This window comes from Hetaerina americana, unplaced genomic scaffold (genome assembly GCF_022747635.1).
Source record: "Hetaerina americana unplaced genomic scaffold, ioHetAmer1.1.p SCAF_23, whole genome shotgun sequence".
NCBI lineage: Eukaryota > Metazoa > Arthropoda > Insecta > Odonata > Calopterygidae > Hetaerina > Hetaerina americana.
The window spans coordinates 8,563,609-8,586,847 of NW_027286797.1; the positions used below are offsets into that span (position 1 = coordinate 8,563,609).

Below are 23,239 nucleotides of genomic sequence, written 5' to 3' on the forward strand. Positions count from 1 at the left end.
CACTTAGCAGCAGATACTCTTGTATTTATACTAATCTCGATTATACGACTAATTTAAATAAGTTGTATAATAACACATAATTACAAAATAATGAAGAAGTGTTCAATTTCTGTAGGTGGACTACGCCTCTGACAATTGGGACCCATATGGATAAGGCGCAAAAGAGGAGCTCCTAGGAATGGCTGTAAGGTATGTATCAAGTCACCCATATCCCTCTCGTAGGGGAAACAATGTAACTGTGCTACTTCAACCTAAGGAATAATGATGGAGTGCCCAAGGTTGTTAAGGAAGCCCGAGGAAAATTGGATTCCGACATTTTATTTAAACCAATGAGAATGGGCACTCACCAACGAGCTATGAGGCCGGGAGTTCGATTCATACATTAGGTCTCCAAATACGCTGCTACGCTATGTATTTCTTGAAACTGAATTCAACGCAAGATTCAGGCTTTGGAGAAGCTTAAAAATACAAGACCGAGCCTGTTAGTGCCACCGTGTGAATTAAGTTATGTTATTATCATTTCAAATTATATCTTCAGCAGTTATAACAATGGCTTTGGGTCGCCATTCGTATATACGAAGAGAAATTATGTTTACAAAATATGGATGTCATGGAAATATATCAATCATGTGGAGGCTATAGTTCATTTGTTCAAGCCTCTCACCCGCATATCCACTGTAAACCACTTGCCTCTGGTTTGGGGACTGTGATAGTAACACATAAAAGATGTTTCTGCGACAAGCTAAAAAGTAAATTTTTCGAGCAGCTCCTAACATATCTATTAATTTTTTGTTAGTTTTTAACGCAATTTGCTAATTTTAATTAGATATACAGCTTAGGTTAAAACTTGAAACGTTAAATGTGAATTTTTCAGAAGAAAGAACATCCTTGTAAGAATGACTCTAGTTTGGTACCAGCAAGACTGAAACGGATGGAAAACAGTAAAACTTCAGAATTTAGCAATTTACCAGGGAAATGTAATTATTCGTCTGGTTCTATATCATTAATTTCTTAAGTAATGGAAAAGTTAGGTATACTCTTCTCATTTTTTTCGTTGCAGCAAAACTTTTATCATAAATTAAATCAGGTTTTTAATTAACTCGGTTATTCTCGGTTGAATTAAACTTAGTGGGCTGTTAATTATAAAAGAAATTAGTTCTCCGAGTCTGTAATATAACATCAGTGGCTAGATTACCTCAATAGAGATCGCTGTAATGGCCACATCCGTTTTTCTTTCAAAGTTAAAGAATGCGAGAGAACGAAGTTTTCTGCCACGCTCGGGAAGTTATGTCACGGGGATACGCAATGTGAAACGTGATTTGGCGTAATTTCTGGAAGAGGACTGCTCGATTTCACTGGGTTATGGTCTTAGTGCGGCAGTTTGTTCCCGCTTATTCACCCATGTGTATTGCGTCCAAAACAAGTAGATAAATCTTATCCACTCCGTTGTACAAGAATATTTTTTTATAATTATTGGCTCACTAACTCCCATTATTCTTCCATCTCGCCTCGCACAACCATAAATATCTATATTTAATAAAGTTTTTGTCCCCTGCTTTATAATTTCTAATATCCCCGCACTCAGCGTCTTCCTAGAGTTCTAAGTCATCGTTCTAACTGGTTTGGTCCTCTGTGTGCGTCTCCATTCCTGCTACGGTTGATTCCGCTTTCAAGGATTTCGAGAGATGACGACCACGGAAGCATTGCCTCTTCCGCTTCCGAGTACAGCCGAGAACCCAGCCCAGTGGGCCGAGTTCTGCCCGGACTCATAAAGTCATATTTGCGTCCTTTCCAGTTTCTTGGGACCAATAATTCAGGTAGTTTCTCTTTCCCTTCCTCAAAAATAAAATATGACCCCATCAATAAAATGACCGTCCCACTGGGTCAGACAGACCCCTGAGGAGCGGACGGGAGCACTCGGGAGCGGCTACCTATTTGACTGGCATGGGTGACCTAATTGAGAGCGATTATCATTACCTCCGCCAGAAAAGCTCTAGTGGTCATTAGAACGCGCAAGCCCTTACACCACGTCACGTTTGTGGTCCATTAGGGGGGCGAGGGAACAGGAGGCATTGAGATAATCCTGGAGCTGATAACTCCTGATATCTAAGTAGGGATGTATTCAGCAAAATTGGAATAATGATTTATATTTTTCCGACAGCGATACCAAGATCCATTTCTATCGTTGTTAGTGGAACCCTTCGTTTGACTTGGTACAAGATGTTATTCACTCTCGTTTCATCGCAAGGAATAAATGAATACAGTAAAGGGCTAGAATTAATAATAAGTTTCTTGATTTTCTCTTTGGATCACGGGGGGGGGGGGGGGTAGGAGGCGGGCGTCTCGAACGCATCCGGACATTGGGGCTTTTCATTCGGGTCGTCAATTGAACCGTCCGTGTGCCGCAATAGCGTGTGACCTCTGGCGCTCTCAGGTTGCGACATTGCCCCTGGTTGCTCGAGCCATTTGTCCCTCCAGAGCACTTACGGAACACTCCTGTAAAGCTTTTCAATCGATTTCGGAAGAGTTGAATTTTCCAGGAAGGGATACCACGTGACGTACGCTCTCGGGATTTGATGAGCGATCACCACACCCGCCTCACGTCATTTCAGCGACTGTGCCCGCCTCACGTCATTTCAGCGACTGTGCCCGCCTCACGTCATTTCAGCGACTGTGCCCGCCTCACGTCATTTCAGCTGAGAGTGAAATTAATTTTACAGTATTTTTCAATGAACTGCGGGAAATGGCGTGACTGTCACTTTAAACGACTCGTGCGCTGATTTGCACCGAAGTGCATGCATTTCATGAGGTAAAAATCATTCGCTTTGATAGCCGGTCGAAGGATCCGAAATCGAATTCCGGTGAGGGGATTGATTTTTTATGCTGTGATATTCATTCAGTATTTTGTATCTGTAATTGAAAGTTCATTTGGAAATGAGTCATTTGGGGAACGTATATGAAATCTTTCCAGTTGGCGTTGTGATTTCAGACGAGAAGGTTTTACAACACCGACATTTATGTTGAGAAGTGGACTTCGGGATGGAAAAATATCTTCTTGAGGAGAAATACGAATACGTAAAATATGTGCGGGAACAGTTCAACTTCCGTGGCCAAGTGGTGAAATCCAGTCTGACTGCGTAGAGTGATTCCACACGGACACCTCACCGTGTGAATTTTTAAGTAAACATAGTTCTCTCTTCCCCGATATTCAATGCAGTACCTTGATCTCGATGTCGATATGCCCATCTTTGTCTTCTCGAGTAACTTTCTTGGCCATAGGAATCCACGCCTCTTGGGACCCTTAAGCCAATAGCCCGCGCGTGACCGCTACGTAGAGTACTCGTGATGCGGAGTCATGTCCCCAATGGCTGCTCGATCCGCATGTTCACGCCCTTCCCACGTCGGCACTTACGTTCAACACAGGGGCGCGGGGCAAAGTACCCTTGTTCACCAATGTTACGATGCACGAGCCGAGTATGCACTCTTCACCACGCAACAAGCACCCTTCGGCGTAGCAATGGAGGGGGCGGCGGGAGCAGGGCGCGAGGTCGGTTTCTGGAGGTGCGGGAGAGTTTTGGGGGCTCCCGGCTCCGGGTGTCCCGCGCGCGGGGAGCGGAGGAGGCCCCGGGGGCTTGTCGCCTCGGTGAACTTAGGGCTCGCCGTCTCGGGCGGCGGCGATTGGTGTGGGAGGAGGAGCTGCTGCTTCGGGTGGTTGGAGGGGTAACCATGGGCCATGGAGTGTCGTTGACATTCTTGATTTTTTTAAATTAAAAACTGCAGTGATTAACGCGAAGGTTTTATCTGATAGGTGGCATTAGAGCAAAATTCCTTCTCAGTCCTATGGCACGTGAAATTCATTATATCAGCGTACCAAAGTGAGCAGTTCCTTTCCCTCCGCCTTCCGAGGTTACATTGGAAGATACAAGTCCAAACGCACTGCTTCGGTGAAGCCTATGGTGTGCAGGGGTGTCAGCTGGATTTGATCCCAGGACTCTAAGCAACTGGTCCCCACCCACCTGAAAAGACTGCCCGCTCGGTCGATTCCGCCAGATATGAGGGAATACAGAAGAAAAATGGTTTTAAACCAGTCTTATTGAATTTAAGGATCGGTAATGGTTCTCCTTTAAAATTTTATGCGATACTTGTGATCTGACTTCCTGAGACCCCTTTCAGAGACGATCTGTGTTGCTTTGGTCAAATCAGCAACTTTGAATTTTACGCACAGTTATGTAGAATTTAAAGTTGGATTGATGAAAAATTGAGCTGGTTATATTCCATTTCCCTACATTTATATTATATATTCTCGGCGGCGCTTACTTGCGAAATGTTGCGAGCATCAAAATACGTGAAAAATATCCTCGTCAAGCCAAAGGAGGGAAAACGCCAATGGTTCTTTTTCTTTAGTGTGGGATTTCGTTTCTTCTCTTTGGACGAGTAAAACTGGTTTAGAAACGAAGTGTTGTTTGTGGAGGGGTAAAAAATTTTGAGTGAGGGCAGCCAAGCTAGTTTTCGTTAACTCTGAAGTTAAGTAAAATTCCCGGTGTTCGACTGGATGAAATTATTTCATTGCACAGTGGTTCATAGCAGGGTGAGGAAGTTAGAGATTCTGAGGGAATTTTCGTATTCATTATCACTAAGAGCATTTATCAAGTTTCATTGTTGTCGCCTCTCGTGGCAATGTAAATTTATGGAAGAACCACACCAAATACCATATGTTTTTTATCTTAAAGGAATCTTACACGAGAGTCGTTTTTCAGGAGAATAAGATACATGGGTGATAGTAAGTACTCCAAAAGTAATTTAATTTCGAAGATTTGTTTTTCTCTTCTGCTCATTTTCATTTGGTTAAATGGATTAGGGAATTACCAAAATGTGTGTTCCGTTAAGATAGTCGTCATTTTTCTCTACTCTGTTAATAAATTCTTGCAAAAATATTTTTTAATTGTAGCTTAAATAGTTGATTTAAACCCGGAAAATATTCAATTGGCGATTAATTTTTAAACTCTATTATTGGATGGCAACACATTTCTTAGAGTGATGTCTGGAAACTTGTTAGAGCCGAGCACGCTGCTTGATCTTCTTCTGTGACATGGAATTCAATGTATTTTATGTCTGATAAGGTTGCTTGGCCGGCGTGGTAGTATACGTCGTGGCGTGGAGCCTTTCTCAGAAACCAGGTTTATTTTTAATGCATCATTAATATTTTGAGCGTGAGATTCCGCGAAGACCTCATGATAGCGCATTGGCTTCCGTTTGAATATTTTGGCTCCGAGGAGGGGAAGGCGTAGGATGATTTGTAATTTGTGATGATCTCTCTAAAAATAAATTAATGTATAAAAACTACCCCTGAAAGTCAAGACAAGAAACTCGACGAATGGCATTGCAAAGAAAGCACTAAATATATTAAAATGAAGACCAGCTTTTGCCAGAATTATTAAAACAGCGGATTCGATATCTTAACATGATCAAATCGCAAGACAAAATGTTCGCTCAAAAAAATATTCAAAAAACAAAACACCTTGAGGATAAAACTAATAATTTTAAGCAGAAAGACGCCTCCAGAACAAAACTGGAAGCAACAATCCAATAATCAATCAACACGTACAACGTGATATTTAGATCTATCTACATCTGCATAACGGCCCGAAAGGCGTCGCAAGGATATTGTCCAAAGTCCACCTGTCACGCATGCACGCAAAATTGCAATCGCGACACCTCTGCCGAAATATCGGCTCGATCATGCACACGAACATGGCGAACCACGCGGAGGTAGGTACATGCTTACAAAAATATGCAATGACAGGATACGTATAATTATATCATGAGGTAAAACTGTTATAAAGATCGGTCAGATAACAAAAAAAATGACCTGCTGTGCATCGACACAGTTTAAATATAAATGTATAAACAGTATAAAAATACTGCCAGCTCTAATTGTATCCATCGAGATTGCTGTAATGTCTTTTTGGATCTCTAATGGTTCGAGGAAAGAACAACATTTCAATTCCATCCGTTCTACTAGTTATCTATCTCCCTTATTTTACGTGTGTCATCTGATCCACTTCAGTAAGTTGGGGCCTGTAATATGTCTTTAATATCCTCAGATAAGTCACCTGCATCAAATTTACGCAGTTTTGTCAATCTACGGTCAACTAGTGACTCCCGCCCTAATTCATCCGATAGTGACGTGACACTGCTGCGTTGATCACAACTTTTCACCAACCTAGCTGCTCTACGCTGCCCTCGATCTAATTCCAAAACTAAGTCAAACTCGTGAGGATCGCCCGCACCAACTGCTTACTCAAGGTGGGGTCTAACTAACGTGAAATAACTGAGCTATAAAATGTGCCAAAAATAACTGTAACTTTGCATTTAATGAAAAGCTATGGAAACATCTCTCCTTTTTTTTTTTAAGGTAATCTACCGGTTAAGGTAGGCTTTTGGATGGACACAACTACCAAACAAACATTTTAATACTCCTAACAAAACACAAAATCCATCATCCTACTCTATATCAGGTCCCTCTTCATCTCTGAATACTTCCTTCCTTCCTTCATCCCGTCCAACATCCCTATCCTGTTCCTTCCCTTTCCTCCTTTGTCCAACATTCTCCCCTATATCGCAGTGTTCAACATCCCCCTGCCGGTCAACACCCCCTTCATCTACTTTTCCTGCCTCAATAGAATTTCTCCCAACAAACCCCTTTCTTCGCCCACCATACCAAGTACTTCCTCATTTGTTTTCTTCTCTGTCCATTTCACCTTCTCCATTCTTCTCCTCGCCCACCTTTGAAAAGCCTCCAGTCTACGTCTATCCTCCTGCTTCAATGATCAAGTTTCCGCGCCGTACCAAGCTACTCTCCATATCAAAGTTTTTACGAGTATTTTCTTAATATCCTTACTCAATGTCCCTGTCATCAACACCCTCGTCCTTGTGAAAGCCTCCTTGCCTAGCGCAATTCTTCTACTTATGTCCCTACTACTTTGAGCGTTTGGTCCAAAACACTACCGAGATAGGTGAACTGTTCTACATGCTCTAGTTTTTGCCATCCTATTTTAATGTGAAGCTTAGCATTTTTATTTCTAGAAAATCGCATAACCTTTGTTTTATTAATATTGATCCTCATCCCATACATGTCGGAATTTCCGATTCACTTAGCAATTTTTGCAACCCCTTGGCTGACTGACAAACTAAAGCTTGGTCATCAGCAAACCTAACTGATTTTAGGAATTCTCCGCCCACTTTCATTCCTACCTCCAGCTCTTCCCATGCCTCTTTGATCATTTCCTCTGCGTACAGGTTGAACAGCAACGGTGTTAATGGGCAACCCTGCCTTACACCCCTTCCTAACACTGCCCATCCGGATTCCCGGTTCCCCGCTCGTACCTGAGCAGTCTGAGACTTGTACAGGTTGCGGATTAGTCTCCTTTCCGTCCAATCTATTCCTATTTTCTGCAATATACCATTAGTTTTTCCCAGTTTACTCTATCAAACGCTTTTTCGAAATCTACGAAACAGGCAAATACCTCCTGGTTGTGTTCTATGTTCCTCTCGATTAATAATCTCTTTATTGCAATGGCATCACGCGTACCTCTCCCCTTCCTAAAGCCAAACTGATCACCCCCTAAGTAACCATTTGCCCTACTCTCTATCCTTTTGTTTATGATCCTGGGAACAACTGTAGCTGCGTGGGATATCAAACTTATCGTCCTGTAGTCCTCACATGATGTAGGCTTTACCTTTTTCGGAATAGCAACTAAAACTAATCTCACAAAGTCTTCCGGCCAGATTCCTTCCTCATATATACTGCGAATCAGCCCATATAGCCTCTTCCTCCCACATTTTCCTAAACATTTCAATAGTTCCGCGGGAATGTTATCCACCCCCACGGCCTTATTTAGTTTTATCTCCCTCAAAGCCCTTTCTATCTCATCGTCTAGGATGCCTGGACCTAAGCTTTCTTCCTCTACGTAATATTCTTTTTCAATGCCTAACTTCGTTGGTCTAAGTTTTTTACTATACAGTTTTTCTATATACTTCTTCCATCTCCTTTGGATCTTTCCTGCGTCAACTATTATCTTACCCGCCTTGTCTCTAACTGTCAGCATAGATCTTCCTTTCTTACTTCCCGATAAAGAGGTAACTTTGCTGTACAGCGCACCGATTTCACCCGTCCTCTGCAGACTTTCCATATCCTCGCACTGCGTCTTCCACCATTCTTATTTTGCTTTATTTGTTGCACGCCTCAATTTATTGTTCAATTCTGTTTACTCCATTTTGCCTAATTCTGTATTTACATTCTTCCATTTTCGCCGCTCATCCATCTTTGTAATCATCTCATCCGTGATCCACATCTCTCCTATGACTACGGATAATAGGAACCACAAAAGAAGTAGGACCTTAGAGCGTTCCTGTTCCTTTATTAGGTCTCCCTTTGTGGCTGCCGCCGTGACGACTGTGTGTAACCACGAAGCAAGCGAGGCACACTGGCGGGCATTTACATTTAGGGAGCGCGCATTCGGGGCGGGGGCCGATGTGGCGAGGGAATTGGGGCAGGGGCGGGAAGCGAGTGCCCTCTGCATCGCGTATTTCCCTTGAAGGGAGACACGTCCGTTGGACGAAGACGGGTTTCAACTTGAGTCTGCATTCGGGCATCGAGCCAGGGAATGCATCGAGCGACTCCGCGATTGACACGAGGTACACTTGGTGTAGGTGAGCACTTAGCCGTCTCATGCCGTTAACTCGGGGGTATGGGTACGATCATTTAAAGGAAAGAAAGAGCCGGCGCGCGGTGTCCGTCGAGCGCCATGACAGTAAGAGAATTGCATGAGAATCTTGTTATGTTGGCACTTAGTGGCTGGCAGGTACTCGAGCCGGGAGGGGTAAACTTCGCTCTGTGGAGACGAGTAGGAAAAGAATGAAGCCGACATGAATTTGAACGCGAGCAAAGTGAAGAAAAATGCCCCAGCCGAGATGGTTGAACGAAGTCTCGCATTCATGCGTGCTATTGGCTCTGCTCTTTTGCCGGCATCTCCCCGTGTTTTTTGTGTTACCGGAAGCGACTGGTGTGCCCAAGTACCGACCCCCATAGCGGAAGTGGTGACTGTTTACAACTATTGCCGTGAGAGACGTGTTCAAGCTTAAAACAGTTTCGCAATTGTTTTTTGTATTAAAATTACCGACTCACGGTGACAAGTATACTTCCCTACGGAATTCTACGACAACAGTCCCTCCACTATGAATGTCGTGGTTGTAACAGTGGGTTGGCTATAATTGTGGTCCCAAGAGAAGGGATACCAGCTTGTTTGCAATATTGAATGCGGACTTCAGTTTTACCAGTGATATTTTGGAGAAAATATGTCAAGACTGTCCAGCAGAGTGCCATAACCTAACCAGTTAATGCAGCTCCTGCCACTAGTGGGTTGTCCTTGCTTACTCACCCATTCTGTATTTTTACACCCCAATGAAAGGCTCGAACTACCGAAATCATGATGGGCTTGGTGGATAGCACCAGATTAGCCTATCAAGAAACGGGCTTGGCGGCACCTCTTACTTATAGTACTTACTTTTAGGGGAGGTGACCTACATCTAAGGTCATTTGCGCCCTTAGGGATGAATGGGGAAGGAGGGAGGATGGAGAGAAACCCGGCGTCGTCATTAGCCTGCTCTCAATGAAAGGCGCCAAGTGGTCCGAAGTTTAACGTCCCATCCGACGGACGTCGCTTGCATGCTTTGACCGGTAGACTCTTTCTCCGGTGTCGATTATACTTCCCAGGATGGCCAAAAAAAACTTTTGTATTGTAATAGTATAGCTAATATGTACAATAGTGTATTTTTATACCATAAGTTTATTCCTATATGATACCTGTTTAATGTGCCATTTGGTTTTCGGGAACAGGTCGAGGAAAATGTATTGATGGCCATGATGTGCCTCCTGCCTTGACGCAATCTTAAATGGTAGATCAGTTCAAAAAAGTAGTATGCTTCTTTTTAAAAAACCTTCAGTTTTTCATTAAAATGGACTATTTACCAGACGCCAACTCTGTTTTCGCCATCGTAATTATATCAATGGTATATTTGTCCTACTTTTACAAATGAATGTTTTAATACCACCATAAAGATATGTTCACGCGTACGTATGTACCATTGCATAGTGAATATCAATAATGTGTACAGTGTTTTTTTCTGTACGTACAGTAAGTTTCATCGCATACTACCTTGATCAAAAATTTCCCGGAATTTATTCAGAAAATTAAAAATACAAGTTTATTCATCTAAATCTATATTGTCCCCTTCAAAGTAATCCCCATCGACTGCAACACACTTATGCCAGCGCTTGATCCAATCCTCGAAACATTTTTTATATTCGGTTTTCGGTATGTCCATCAGTGCTTCCTGCGATTTTTCCATTACTTCCTCTCGGCTGCTAAAACGCGTTCCCCGTAATGGTTTTTTAACTCGATTGAACAGAAAGAAGTCACAGGGAGCCAAATCAGGTGAATTCGGTGGCTGTTGGATGGTATTTGTTGCATTTTTCGTCAAAAAATTACGAATAATGATAGCACTGTGCGACGGTGCGTTATCATGGTGCAAAATCCCTGAGTTTTCTGCCCACATTTCTGGTCTCTTTCGGGGAATTGCTTCACGCAAACGTCTCATAACGCCCAAATAATACTCTTTGTTTACTGTCTGGCCTTCTGGCAAAAATTCATGATGCACTACACCGTTGTAATCCATGAAAACCGTCAGCATTGCCTTCTTTTTTGACTGAAAACGACGTGGTTTTTTTGGTCTCGGCTCATTTGGTGAACGCCATTCACTTGCCTGATGTCTGGATTGCGTGTCGTACTCATAAACCCACGTCTCGTCTCCAGTAATGATCCTTTTGATGAATGTGGGATCGGATTCAGCCTCGCAAATCATGTCTTTTGCGACGTCAACACGGTCTCTTTTTTGCATGAAATTGAGGTCTTTTGGCACCAACTTTGCTGCTACACGACGGAAACCCAAATCATTAACCACAATGTCTTGGGCGGATCCATAGGCAATGTTCAAGTCCTCCGCTATTTCTCTGATGGTTAATTTGCGGTTATTGACCAACATTTCTTTTACTTTATCAATTTTTTCACCGACTTTCGATGTCGATGGTCTGCCACTGCGTTCATCATCTTCGATTGACTCACGACCACTTCTGAACCGCTCGTGCCACTGGTAAACGACCGTTTTTTTTAGAGAATCGTTGCCGAAACACTTTTCCAACATTTCCAACGTCCGTGCGCCACTAAATCCGTTTTTTACGCAAAATTTAATACAAGTTCGTTGTTGCAAATTTAAATCCATTTCTGAAATTGTAAAAAATCGCCAACACACACAGAGATAGATGTACTCTTGGCTACGTAACTTTTGCAAATGTCAAGTTATGACACTAAGATTTAAAGGGAATATCAACAACAGATGTACCAATTTAATAAAAAAAACAGAACTCAAATCGGAACGATGGGAGCGCTACACGGTGGTTATTCCGGGAACTTTTTGATCAAGGTAGTATATTGCCGGGCGCACCGCACCGCAATACATTCCATTAAATTTGTATCGAAAGCATTGTGTATATAAAAGGCTAATATTATTTTTAGAGAAGCGATCTAGAGAACGGGACGGTTGTAGGTGTTGCGTCTCTGTAAATTGGCAGATTGCGTTCGCAAGGGTCTACGAAGTAACGGGCCTCCAAATCACTGTGGCCAGCGACGTGACTGCACCAATCCCTCACTCATCCCTCGGTAAGGCATTTGCTAGTATAAATCGCGGAAAGAAAATATTGAGCTCCTTACGGCCTCTTTTTAGACTGGCCCTATCAGATAATATTTCCTTTAGCCGTAAAGGTTTTTCGACAACACTGTAAAAGAAAAAAGGGAGGGAACATTGATATTTGGGTGGTGATTTACGGGGAAAGCGACACGCATTCAAAATATTAGGATGTTCACATTGACACAGGTGGGAGGTTATTTTTCGAATGGGTTTGCAAGGAAATTGATCCTATTTCCAGTAACCATATTCGGGAACTTAAAAGGGAACACTCAGTCGGACCGGTTGGCCCAAAGTGGTTTGCGGGGAAGTTGTTCCGTCGCCAGGGACCGGCTCTTGGCTACCTTAACCAATTATACGTTAATTAGAAAGAGACCGATCAGATTTGAGAAGAAATTAATTCAGATACCAGGGGAATAGCACACACACCCGCACACTCATTTACTTAGGTATTACCTCAAGGCAGTGCCAACACTGGGAGATATGGAGTGGAGAGACCACTGGATGCCTGATGGCGTTGTCAAAACCGAAAATGGCAAGGAATAAAACCCTTCAATCAAACGAAACAAACAAATGGAAAATAGGGGAGGTAGGCAAGAAAACAAGTGAAGCCTAGGGAAACATTGGTGTGATTAAAAACCGTGGAAAAGATCAATTTTAAATCCATGGGAGATAAACTGCGATACTTTTTAAATGATTAAGAGAACAAGTTTAAACGTATTGGATGTCGGTAGTATTTAGTTGGTAGCTGTTTGAGATAACATAGCAATACTATAATTAGTCATCGATACGTATTTCTTTACATGTGACTGTTGTACTCGGGGCTATATTACTCAATGCAAATTGGATGATACGAGGGTCATCCGGAAAGTAGTACCCGTTCGTGAAATAAAGACACAAAAGTAAATATTAACAAACATAAAAAATTTTATTTGAAAGAGGATACTTTAAACTACTTCTCAACATAATCTCCAAGCAAATTAAGGCATTTGTCATAACGTGTGACAAGTTTCTGTATTCCTGCTGCATAGTCCTTCGTCGCCAGCTCATTGAGATACGCGAGGGACCCATCTTGCACAAATTTTTGCATAATGCAGATGGTGTTTAACAATTTCATGAACAATTGTTCGAGAAACATTGGGAAAATGCTCACAGATGTCATCAATTGTGACGCGCCGATCGTTCCTCACGAATTCGTCAACTGAGCTCACCAGTTGGTCTGTAATGACAGACGGTCTCTCCGAACGCTCATCGTCGTGTGTGTTCCCCCTCCCCATGTTGAAGTTGCGACACCACCGCCGAACAGACGACTCGTCCATTACATTGTCTCCATACACCTCCTTTAATTGGCGATGAATATCACATGGGCGAACGTTTCTTGCATTGAGGAATTTAATCACTGCCCTCACTTCACAACTGGCGGCGTTCTCAATTTTTTTAAACATTGTAAACAATCACAGAAACAACACAGGCAATGCTAGCGTCACGCAACTTGGCTCAGAGAAGGCAGACAAGCCACTGAAGCTATCTGATCTCGTCCAGCGGCTACTCGCGTCGTCAGCACTTCATGCGGCACGAACGGGTACTTCTTTCCGGATGACCCTCGTAGTTCCCGATTCAAGTTTGAAAAATTCTACTATCAAATCGACCAATTGCTCATCGTGTGGCTGGGTGCAACGGTCAGTCGTCAATGTAAGTGATTGTGGTTATTTGAGCTGAATGTGCTGCATTTATTTGCCTACTGCCATGGCCCAACTTTACAGGAGAAAGGATGCCGTGCTGTGTGACCCATAAGAAAACTGCACGTACTGGCCAGTCCAAGGAGAAATATCACGAATAAATTTGGTGGTTGCCTCCTTCCTTGCTATTAGAAAAGCTTGAAACGCTCTGATACGCCTTGGTCAGTCTTCGGAAATGACCCCTGTGCCGAGCTCGTCACCGAGCTGCAAATTCATTAGAGGAGAAATGATATTTTCCGGACAAAGCATGAGGCACGTTTTGGGCTTCGGCAGTCGAACGCCCCCACGAATTATATTTTACAGGCCACTCGTCTAAATACCGAGGATGGGATGGCAAATTCGAAGTTTTCAGGTGACATTCGTGATTAAAATGTTCATCGTTCACTTCAAAATGACTGGCATTGGTCGAGAATTTAAGTATTATGCACGGAGTTTGACTCCAGAGAATTTTGAATGAAGTCTGGGAATGAATGAGTTACACAACCATACGATTAGGTTCGGGTGTAATTTCAATTGAAATAATGCATATCTTTTACGGTTAAGTATTTAGGATCGCTGAATTCTCTTCGGCGGCGTCTGAGTAAATATAAAAAAGATGGCATGAAATAAAATTCACGCGACAAAATTCTTGGGAATTGTCAACATGTCTGGAAGGTAACATTTTTTGGTTGAACAATATTCTCGCCGTCTCCACCGTGAAAAGTCGTGGTGGCAATGCATCGCGGAGGCGGTGCTGCTGTTTGCTGCGGCTGCGCGAGGTCGAGCACCGAGTGCACCGGAGGCAACGGCCGCACCGCGGCGAAGGCCAGCAATCCGGGGCCAGCCGGCGCTGGAAAACTTCCGGGTCGTGCTGAGAGATGCGTTTGCCATGGCCACTCATCCCCGTGTTGTCAACTATCGAGGCGGTGATCAAGTATGGAGATACGCATCACATACATCCAATAATATTGAGAAAAATGTGCCCTTAAATCATTTGCTTTTACGCATACACTAACGCTCTTCGGCGACGACACGAATATAAAGAACATTGATCTAGACATTTAAACACAAAAACACAAAGAAAACGAACTCACAAATTTAGTTTTGACGTTTTGACGGCAACACGGCCGTATCATCAGAATATAAACTTCCGATGATGACGGCCGTCGAAACGTCAAAGCTACTTTTGCGAGTGTCTTTTCTTGGTATTTCTGTGTTTCAATGTATTACACAATATGTATATGTACACACACACATATCTATTATTATTATTTTTAGGTAATCTATCGTTTAAGGTAGGTTTTTGGAAGGACATAATTACTAATTAAATTTTGTGACCCCTAGCAAAACACAACATCCTACTCTACATCAGATCCCTCTTCATCTCTGAGTACCTTCTTCCTCCCTTCATCCCGTCCAACATCCCTATCCTGTTCCTTCCCTTTCCTCGTTTGCCTAACATTCTCCCCTCAATTAGTCTTCAACATCCCACTGCCGGTCAATACCCCCTTCATCCACTTTTCCTGCCTCCATAGGATTTCTCCCAACAAACCCCTTTCTTCGCCCACCATACCAAGTACTTCCTCATTTGTTTTCTTCTATGTCCATTTCAACTTCTCCATTCTTCTCCACAACCACATTTCAAAAGCCTCCAATCTACGTCTATCCTCCTGCTTCAATGATCAAGTTTCCGCGCCGTACCAAGCTACTCTCCATATCAAAGTCTTTACGAGTATTTTCTTAATATCCTTACTCAATGTCCCTGTCATCAACACCCTCGTCCTTGTGAAAGCCTCCTTGCCTAGCGCAATTCTTCTACTTATGTCCCTACTACTTTGAGCGTTTGGGCCAAAACACTACCGAGATAGGTGAACTGTTCTACATGCTCTAGTTTTTGCCATCCTATTTTAATGTGAAGCTTAGCATTTTTATTTCTAGAAAATCGCATAACCTTTGTTTTATTAATATTGATTCTCATCCCATACCTGTCGCACTGAATTTCCAATTCGCACAGCAATGCTTGCAACCCCGTGGCTGACTGACAAAGTAAAGCTTGGTCATCAGCGAACCTAACTGATTTTACGAATTCCCCGCTCACTTTCATTCCTACTTGCATTTCTTCCCATGCCTCTGTAATCATTTCCTCTGCATACAGGTTGAACAGCAACTATGATATAATGGGCAACCCTGCCTTACACCCCTTCCTAACACTGCCCATCCGGATTCCCAGTTCCCCGCTCGTACCTGAGCAGTCTGAGACATATACAGGTTGCGGATTAGCCTCCTGTCCCTCCAATTTATTCCTATTTTCTGCAATATACTCATTAGTTTTTCCCAGTTCACTCTATCAAACGCTTTTTCGAAATCTACGAAACAGGCATATACGTCCTGGTTGTATTACATATTCCTCTCGATTAATAATCCCATCACTGAAATGGCGTCACGCGTGCCTCTCCCCATCTTAAACCCAAACTGATCATCCCCTAAATAATCATTTGCCCTACTCTCTATCACTTTGTTTATGATCCTGGGAACAACTGTAGCTGCGTGGGATATCAAACTTATCGTCCTGTAGTCCTCACATGATGTAGGCTTTACCTTTTTCGGAATAGGAACTAAAACGGATCTCACAAAGTCTTCCGGCCAGATTCCTTCCTCATAAATACTACGAATCAGCCCATATAACCTCTTCCTTCCACATTATCCTAAACATTTCAATAGTTCTGCGGGAATATTATCCACACCCACGGCCTTATTTAGTTTCATCTCCCTAATGCCCTTCCTATATCATCGTCGAGTATTCCTGCACCTAGGATTCCTGTACGTCATGTTCCTTTTCTATGTCAATTTTGTTGGTCTAAGTTCTTTACCATACAGTTCTTCTTCATTTTTCTTCCATCTCTCTTGAATCTTTCCTGTGTCAACTATTATCTTACCCGCCTTATCTCTGACTGTTAGCATGGATCTCCCTTTCTTACTTCCCGATAATAATTTAACTCTCCTGTACAGTGCACCGATTTCACCCTTTCTCTGCAGATTTTCCATATCGTCACACTGCGTCTTCCACCATGCTTCTTTTGCTTTATTTGTTGCCAGCCTTAATTAATTGTTTAACTCCTTGTACTTCATTTTGCCTTACTCTGTATTTACATTTTTTCATTTTCTCCACTCATCCATCTTTGTAATCATCTAATCCGTGATCCATGGTTTCCTAGTCCTTTAAGCGTTAACGGTTCCAATAGTGTCTTTTGCGGCTTTGGACAACCCTCTATTGATACTTTCTCATTTTTCTTTCTACCTTTCGTCTGGCCTCTTACTTTTGACCTATCTGGCAATGGTGACCCTACCTGGAGCAATTATGATTACTCCCGCCAGCACAGCTCTAGGGGTCATCGGAACGCACAAGCCCTTCCACTACGTCAAGGCTGTAGTCCGGGGAAGATATATATATATATATATATATATATATATATATATATATATATATATATATATATATATATATATATATATATATACACACACACATATACGCACATATATATGTAATAGATATTATTTAAAAGTATTATGTAAGTTAATAATAAAGTATATTCAGTTAGCACTGGCGAACAAAATAGAAACGCCGAGGCACACAAAAAATATACATATATATAAACCACACGTATCAACTCGAAGGTCGAACTGGTGGGTGAAGTTCGAATGCACCTGGTGCTGAACCCTAGGCCGGTGGAGTTCATGCAACTCTGTCTGAATACATGAATTCATATTCTTATTTTGTGTACAATCATATTCAAGACAACTTATGTAATATCTGACCATTTTCGAGACACAGACCTAGAGAGCGATATTAAATATTTGTTCATAACTTGTTCTTGGCCGAAATTTTCGCTTCCTTGCCATTGTGCCCACGTCTTTTCGGTGATGGAAGTTTGTCGATTTCGTCAAGTTTTGTTCATCTGTTGCCTGGCCAACACCTTGGACCACCTACGCCCACCCAATTTGCGACGGTAGCAACTTCCAATAGTTGAAAACATTTCCTTTCCACGTAATTCCCCGGCCATCCATCTATCGACCCTCTTAAATTCTGATCATCACTGTCGTGGTCGCGATTAAACGCCGTGCACTCGTCTTTTTTGTCTTCGGCAGTCGGTTTTAGCGGCGCTTCACGCAATCTTGCATCGAGGGAGTTGGTGTACGGCTCTCGCGTTCCCCCAACGGGCCAAGCACCGAACCGTCCTCTTCTTCCTCGCCTTCTGGTCTGTTTGAATTCCTGTCGTCGACCGAGGCGAGGGTGCGCCGTCAATCATTCGTGCTCCGCGGGTCGGCGTATGTCTTGGCTCGCGACGAGGAGCTCTTCGGTCGGTGGGGCCGAGGGCACGTTGCCCGCCCCCCTTCCCCCCGCGCCGTCGACGCGGGCGGCGGCGTCATTGGGACACCGGAGGCGGGTCGCTGGACGTGCCCAATTAGGGCCCCCAGATTAACATCTCCGATTTAAATGTGCCATGTGGAAAATTTCGACGAATGTCGCCATACGAATAATAAATACCCGTCTAGCACATTCACCTAGTCTCAAGGCTAAGCACCTTCAACTCAATGAGTATCAAGTAAGTTACCCTTTTTAAGGACCAAACATTATCTATTGTTTGCAAGTGTCGGGTCCTCGCGTGTAACTCTTTATCTGGCCTGTTCAGTCATTTGTGGTACTTAGGGTGGGCGGATGGACGATGTGTCACCATTAGGATGGAAATCAAAGGTGGACACAATTATTATACAGAATAAAATCCGTCTACTCCGATAATATCCTAATTAATTTTAAAAAACGTACGTCAATGTGCATTGATTGAGTTTTGTTAAAATTTAATGTTTTTTCTCTAAATACTGGATTTTAATGCTTAAATATCAGTCAGTTTTGTTTCAGTGTGTTTATTTAGGTTATCGTGAAATGATCTGAACTATTTACTTAGCTTTTGGACAGTGCCAGTGTGTAAGAACTAGGTAATGTCGTCCAAATGTGTATCAGAGAACCTTGGAGTAGGGTGGGTTGATTATTGCAAGGAATTTGTAGAAAACTAAGATTTTTAATTTATTGCTATGGATTTCGTTTTGATTTCTATAACAATCTTTGCAAATTTCCCATTGGTAACTTTCATATTAATCATTACCCAACTATGATATTACTGGCTGTATCCTTTTCCTCCAGCTGTGCGTCACCTTATGGAGATTTGGAATCTATAAGTATATGTTGCGTATGGCTGCGTAGATTTTCGCGGCGGTGGCTTGAAGAATTCTGCATGTCCGGGTTTTCACCGCGTTGTTGTTTGAAGCCGACAACAGTTTCGCCGAAGTTTCATCCGGCGTCTTCAGGTCGAAGATGAGGGACTCAGATTTTGGCCGTCCTTATATAGGTGGTCCCGTCCAGGTGCTGCTCTCTGATTGGTCCTTTTTCGGAGGACTCTCTTCCACGCGTTGTGGAGATGGTAGCCTTCATCTCTATTGAAATTCGCCGGGTTTTTGGCTATCTCAATAGCTTCTCTGATTAGGCGTGGGTAATATCTACTTTCTTTACTTATGATTGTAGCGTCATGGAATAGAATATCATGGCCGGGTTCACTCCACTTATGCTCGGAGATGGCCGAGAGGTGAAACTGTTTGTTCGTAGTAGCCCGGAGGTGTTCTTTCATCCGAACTTTCATAGCTCGGCATGTTTCCCCGATGTAGGCTTTCCCACATGAACTCGGTACTTGATAGACCCCTTCGTATAGGTCTTTCGAGATTTTGTCCTTCGGTCCGGGGAGCGCGTCCGCTATTTTTTTGGTGCAGTTGAATCTTGTCACCACGTCACCTGGACGGGACCACCTATATAAGGACGGCCAAAATCTGAGTCCCTCATCTTCGACCTGAAGACGCCGGATGAAACTTCGGCGAAACTGTTGTCGGCTTCAAACAACAACGCGGTGAAAACCCGGACATGCAGAATTCTTCAAGTATATGTTGCGTTGAAAAGGAAAGTGTCGAGAAATGGATATTTTGTACTCATATTCGCCTCGTTTTGACTTGAATCCTGGCGAATCAACAGTACTTGTTAATTCTTGGAATGTCTTCAATGTTACTTCAGATATATAAACACTATAATTTTTACTAAAACCTTTTGAATTAATAATATTCAGTGCATGGCTGTTGAAATGTCGTCGTTCCACCAATTTCCTCCCGTCGCTTCTTCTGCTTCCAAGCATAGTATTAAATTTATTCCTTCTATTTGAACATATCGTTTCCTGCGTAATGAAGTAATTTTCTCCCTCGGTGCCTCTTACATTAATATGGCATTGCGACCTAAGTTTGCAAATCCTTTCTCGTTTGACTATTCAGCTAAAAGTAACTGCAAGAAAGCTGGCCTCGTTTCCGCAAGAAATGCATTTACTCATACTTGTGTAATGAAAGTTGTGGAAAATATGCAGGTAATGTGAGAATATTGTGCGTAAATTATTAAGTCCCATTCACAGATGTCCCCGTGCATGTGAGGGCACCTGTTTGCTCGCCTCCGCTCTCTCGCGGCGCCTCGGTCTACGTACTCGTAGCCTGCCCCCTCCCCCGGTCCACTTTTACCCTTAGCTGTTCATTCCATTGGAATAATTGGATTTGACTCTGCATTGAATAGCCGCTTCAGATATTGAATCACACTGTATTTTTTTCGCCAACGTAATGATTGTTTTAATCCTCATGACCTTAGTTATGAAACGTGAAATAATTTTATCTCATTAGAAATATTCACGAGTATTGCTGCCATTCGTTGCAATTTTGATGCTATTCATAGCTGTAGTATGGAGAGAATTGGCAGTCTTTGGTATGTTAACACACGTCAACGACTCTGCATTGAAATCAACTCGAAATAATACAGCTTGAATATCGAAAGCGATGTGATTAAACAGTTATCGATAAGTGATTCGGCAGGTCCAGCAATATGCTTTACTTGTATTTTAAATGGAAACATTAAAATTGATAACCTAGTGATGTGGGCGTTGAGTATTAGCATTCAAATGTATCGTTGACTGCTAAGATCCATTGTAAATTTCGTTTTCGGTCTTTTCAATCTTGAGGCACCTCTCATTATTTTCTTCGTTTTTTTAGACACCTTTTCGATCACAGTGTGGGCCTCCTCTGCAACGGAAAATTTATCTCAATTCCCAAGTTTGATAGTTCGACGCAGGGGTTTGTTTTAGAATTTTTTGAATCGTATGTTTATTTATGAGGCGAAAATGGGACTGCTGAAATATTACCGCCCACTCAGGGATGACTATAGTGTTAGCATTGATTTTCCCGATTGGGGCCTCCGGGGTGGGTGAGGTGAGAGAAGGCGACCTCGTCTTCTGGGCGTAGCTCGGCACGACATGGTCGATGCAGCAGCCCCTTGACTATGCATTGAGAAATGCTTGGGTGCGTGGCGTAATAAACTTGCCCACCCCTTCTATTGAGATTAGTTTTTAAAGTTAGGCCGAAAGCCGGTAACCGACAAATTGGAAACGGTTGCCATAAATCGGGGCACACAGTTACGTGGTTTTTATTGGTTGAATTCCATTTTAAGTGTGAAAATAAAAAAAAGCATTGAAACTATTTAATTCTCACTTTTTGCGATAGCCATTTTTATGCAATATACTGGTGATATACGGCAACATCCTTTTGTTTTACCTCAAATATTTCTTCCTTGATGCCAAATAAAGTTTCATGCATCTTGAACATTAAATATTTGGTGCCTGCGTTCACAGATAATTTTTAGCCAAGTTTTTTTGGCGAGCCATTCTGTAAAATCCAAAATAATATCCTACATTTTCCGCTGAAATTTCGCAAAAACCCCTCGAGTTCATTGTCCTACGCCAATTGCTTTGCGCACCCTGCCCTTACTTCATTGCACGAAGTGATCGGTGAGACGGGCGTCGTTGGGAGAGCGTTCCGAGGAAACCAAAACTGTGGAGCCGATTGGCTAATGTCCGTTTCTTGACTACGGAATCCGAAATATATTAACACTCACCTCAATGTCATTTTTTTCGTATTACCTGCGCTTAGATAGTATAATTAATTCTGTTTTCTCTGACCTTGATCCAGATTTGCAAGTGTTGTCTTTCACAAAACTTAAGAATGCCTCTTAAGAGCACTGGAGTGTTGTTTTTTACCTTTGGATATTTGTGTCCCTTGTGAATGCCCTGCGTATGCCGAATGCGTTATGGTGCTATTTTTTTCAATTTGACTCTTGCAACAGGTGGCACATAAGGGCGTTGCATTTGATGCAATATTTCATGGCCGTACAGCAACAATGGTCGTTAGACAATTGACATGTTTCATGGCCGGGAAAAAATGCTGTGTAGTTTTTGTGGCTAGACCCCTAGGGATTACCCAAATGATAATTGTAGCCAGGACAAAATTCCAGAAATTATGGTTATTTTTTGGGCTTTCGCCTGATTCTTGCGCAGTATTCCCCGGGCAGTGAAGAGCACTCGTCATTCAACATTAAAAACTTACAGGACCAAAAACAGTATGTTTCTTCTGCTATTTTAGAAGCGGCCGGCTTATAGGGTATATGGCTGCGTAGATTTTCGCGGCGGTGGCTTGAAGAATTCTGCATGTCCGGGTTTTCACCGCGTTGTTGTTTGAAGCCGACAACAGTTTCGCCGAAGTTTCATCCGGCGTCTTCAGGTCGAACATCTTCGACCTGAAGACGCCGGATGAAACTTCGGCGAAACTGTTGTCGGCTTCAAACAACAACGCGGTGAAAACCCGGACATGCAGAATTCTTCGGCTTATAGGGTGTTATGATATGCCCTCAGACGGAGTGCTGTCCTGAAAACCGCGCGGTGTTGACGGGTCTCGGCGGTGTCTTATTTCGCCGTTCGGTGCGCGTGGGACCATTTTCGAGGTGGAGCGAATGAATGACCGGGCGGGAGAGCGTGGTCTCGAGGGCGGAGGGGTCGTGGAGGCTTGAGGGAAACACTGGCGTGGACTGAAGAGGAAAACCCCGGGGTGTGATCGTGGAGGTAGGCGGAGGGTTGGGAGGCGAGGGATGGGAGATGAGAGGGTTGGCGCGGCAATGAATGGGAGCTGGAGGTGTTTCAGAGGGGGGTCGGGGGACCTCCTGATTGAAAGAAGGGGAGGACTTGAACACAATGGTGGCGGAGGAAAGGTATTATCATCGAGTGTTGTCTTCCGTCATGTTTCTCCCAGGGAAGTTTCCCCCGGGGTTTCACTCGGTTTGCAATTTCAACTCTTGAGGTTGATACTGGAAAAAACTTTAAGGGTATTGGCATTTTTTCCCTTGCGCTGATTACATTTTTGAAAATAATTTGGAATTGGCTGTTCCAGATTATGGTCATGTTGAGAATCACTCCTGTGTCATTTCTGTGGCACTTCACCGTGACCACCCGAGTCAAATTTTAATTTTCGAAAGGAAAGTTGATGAAGGAAACGTAATAACATGGCTTCCCACCTAGAGGGCCCGGGTTCAAATCCCGGTGGCGTTGAATATTTTCTCAGAGGTATCTCGATCCCTACTTGAGGTGCTTTGTGGAGGGCACTTTGAGTGAGTACGCCGTCCGTCGGATGGGACGTTAAGCTTCGGACCCCTTAGCTCCTTTCGTTAAGAGTAGGCTAATCCCGACGCCGGGTTTCTCTCCACCCTTCATCCTTGCCTGTCCATCCCCTATGGCGCAAATGACCTCAGCTGTCGGTCG

The 23,239-nt window shown here is 43.1% G+C and overlaps 1 protein-coding gene across 2 annotated transcripts in view; it reads left to right on the plus strand.

Annotated features, from left to right (window-relative positions):
- The window catches only part of LOC139689390 (beta-1,3-galactosyltransferase 5), a 280,003-nt gene that overhangs the window by 68,779 nt on the left and 187,985 nt on the right, over positions 1 to 23,239 (plus strand). For both annotated transcript variants that reach the window (XM_071586485.1, XM_071586484.1), the window contains exon 2: positions 116 to 189. The gene's annotated coding sequence lies outside the window, so the exon portion shown is untranslated. The remainder of the gene's footprint in view (positions 1 to 115; positions 190 to 23,239) is intronic.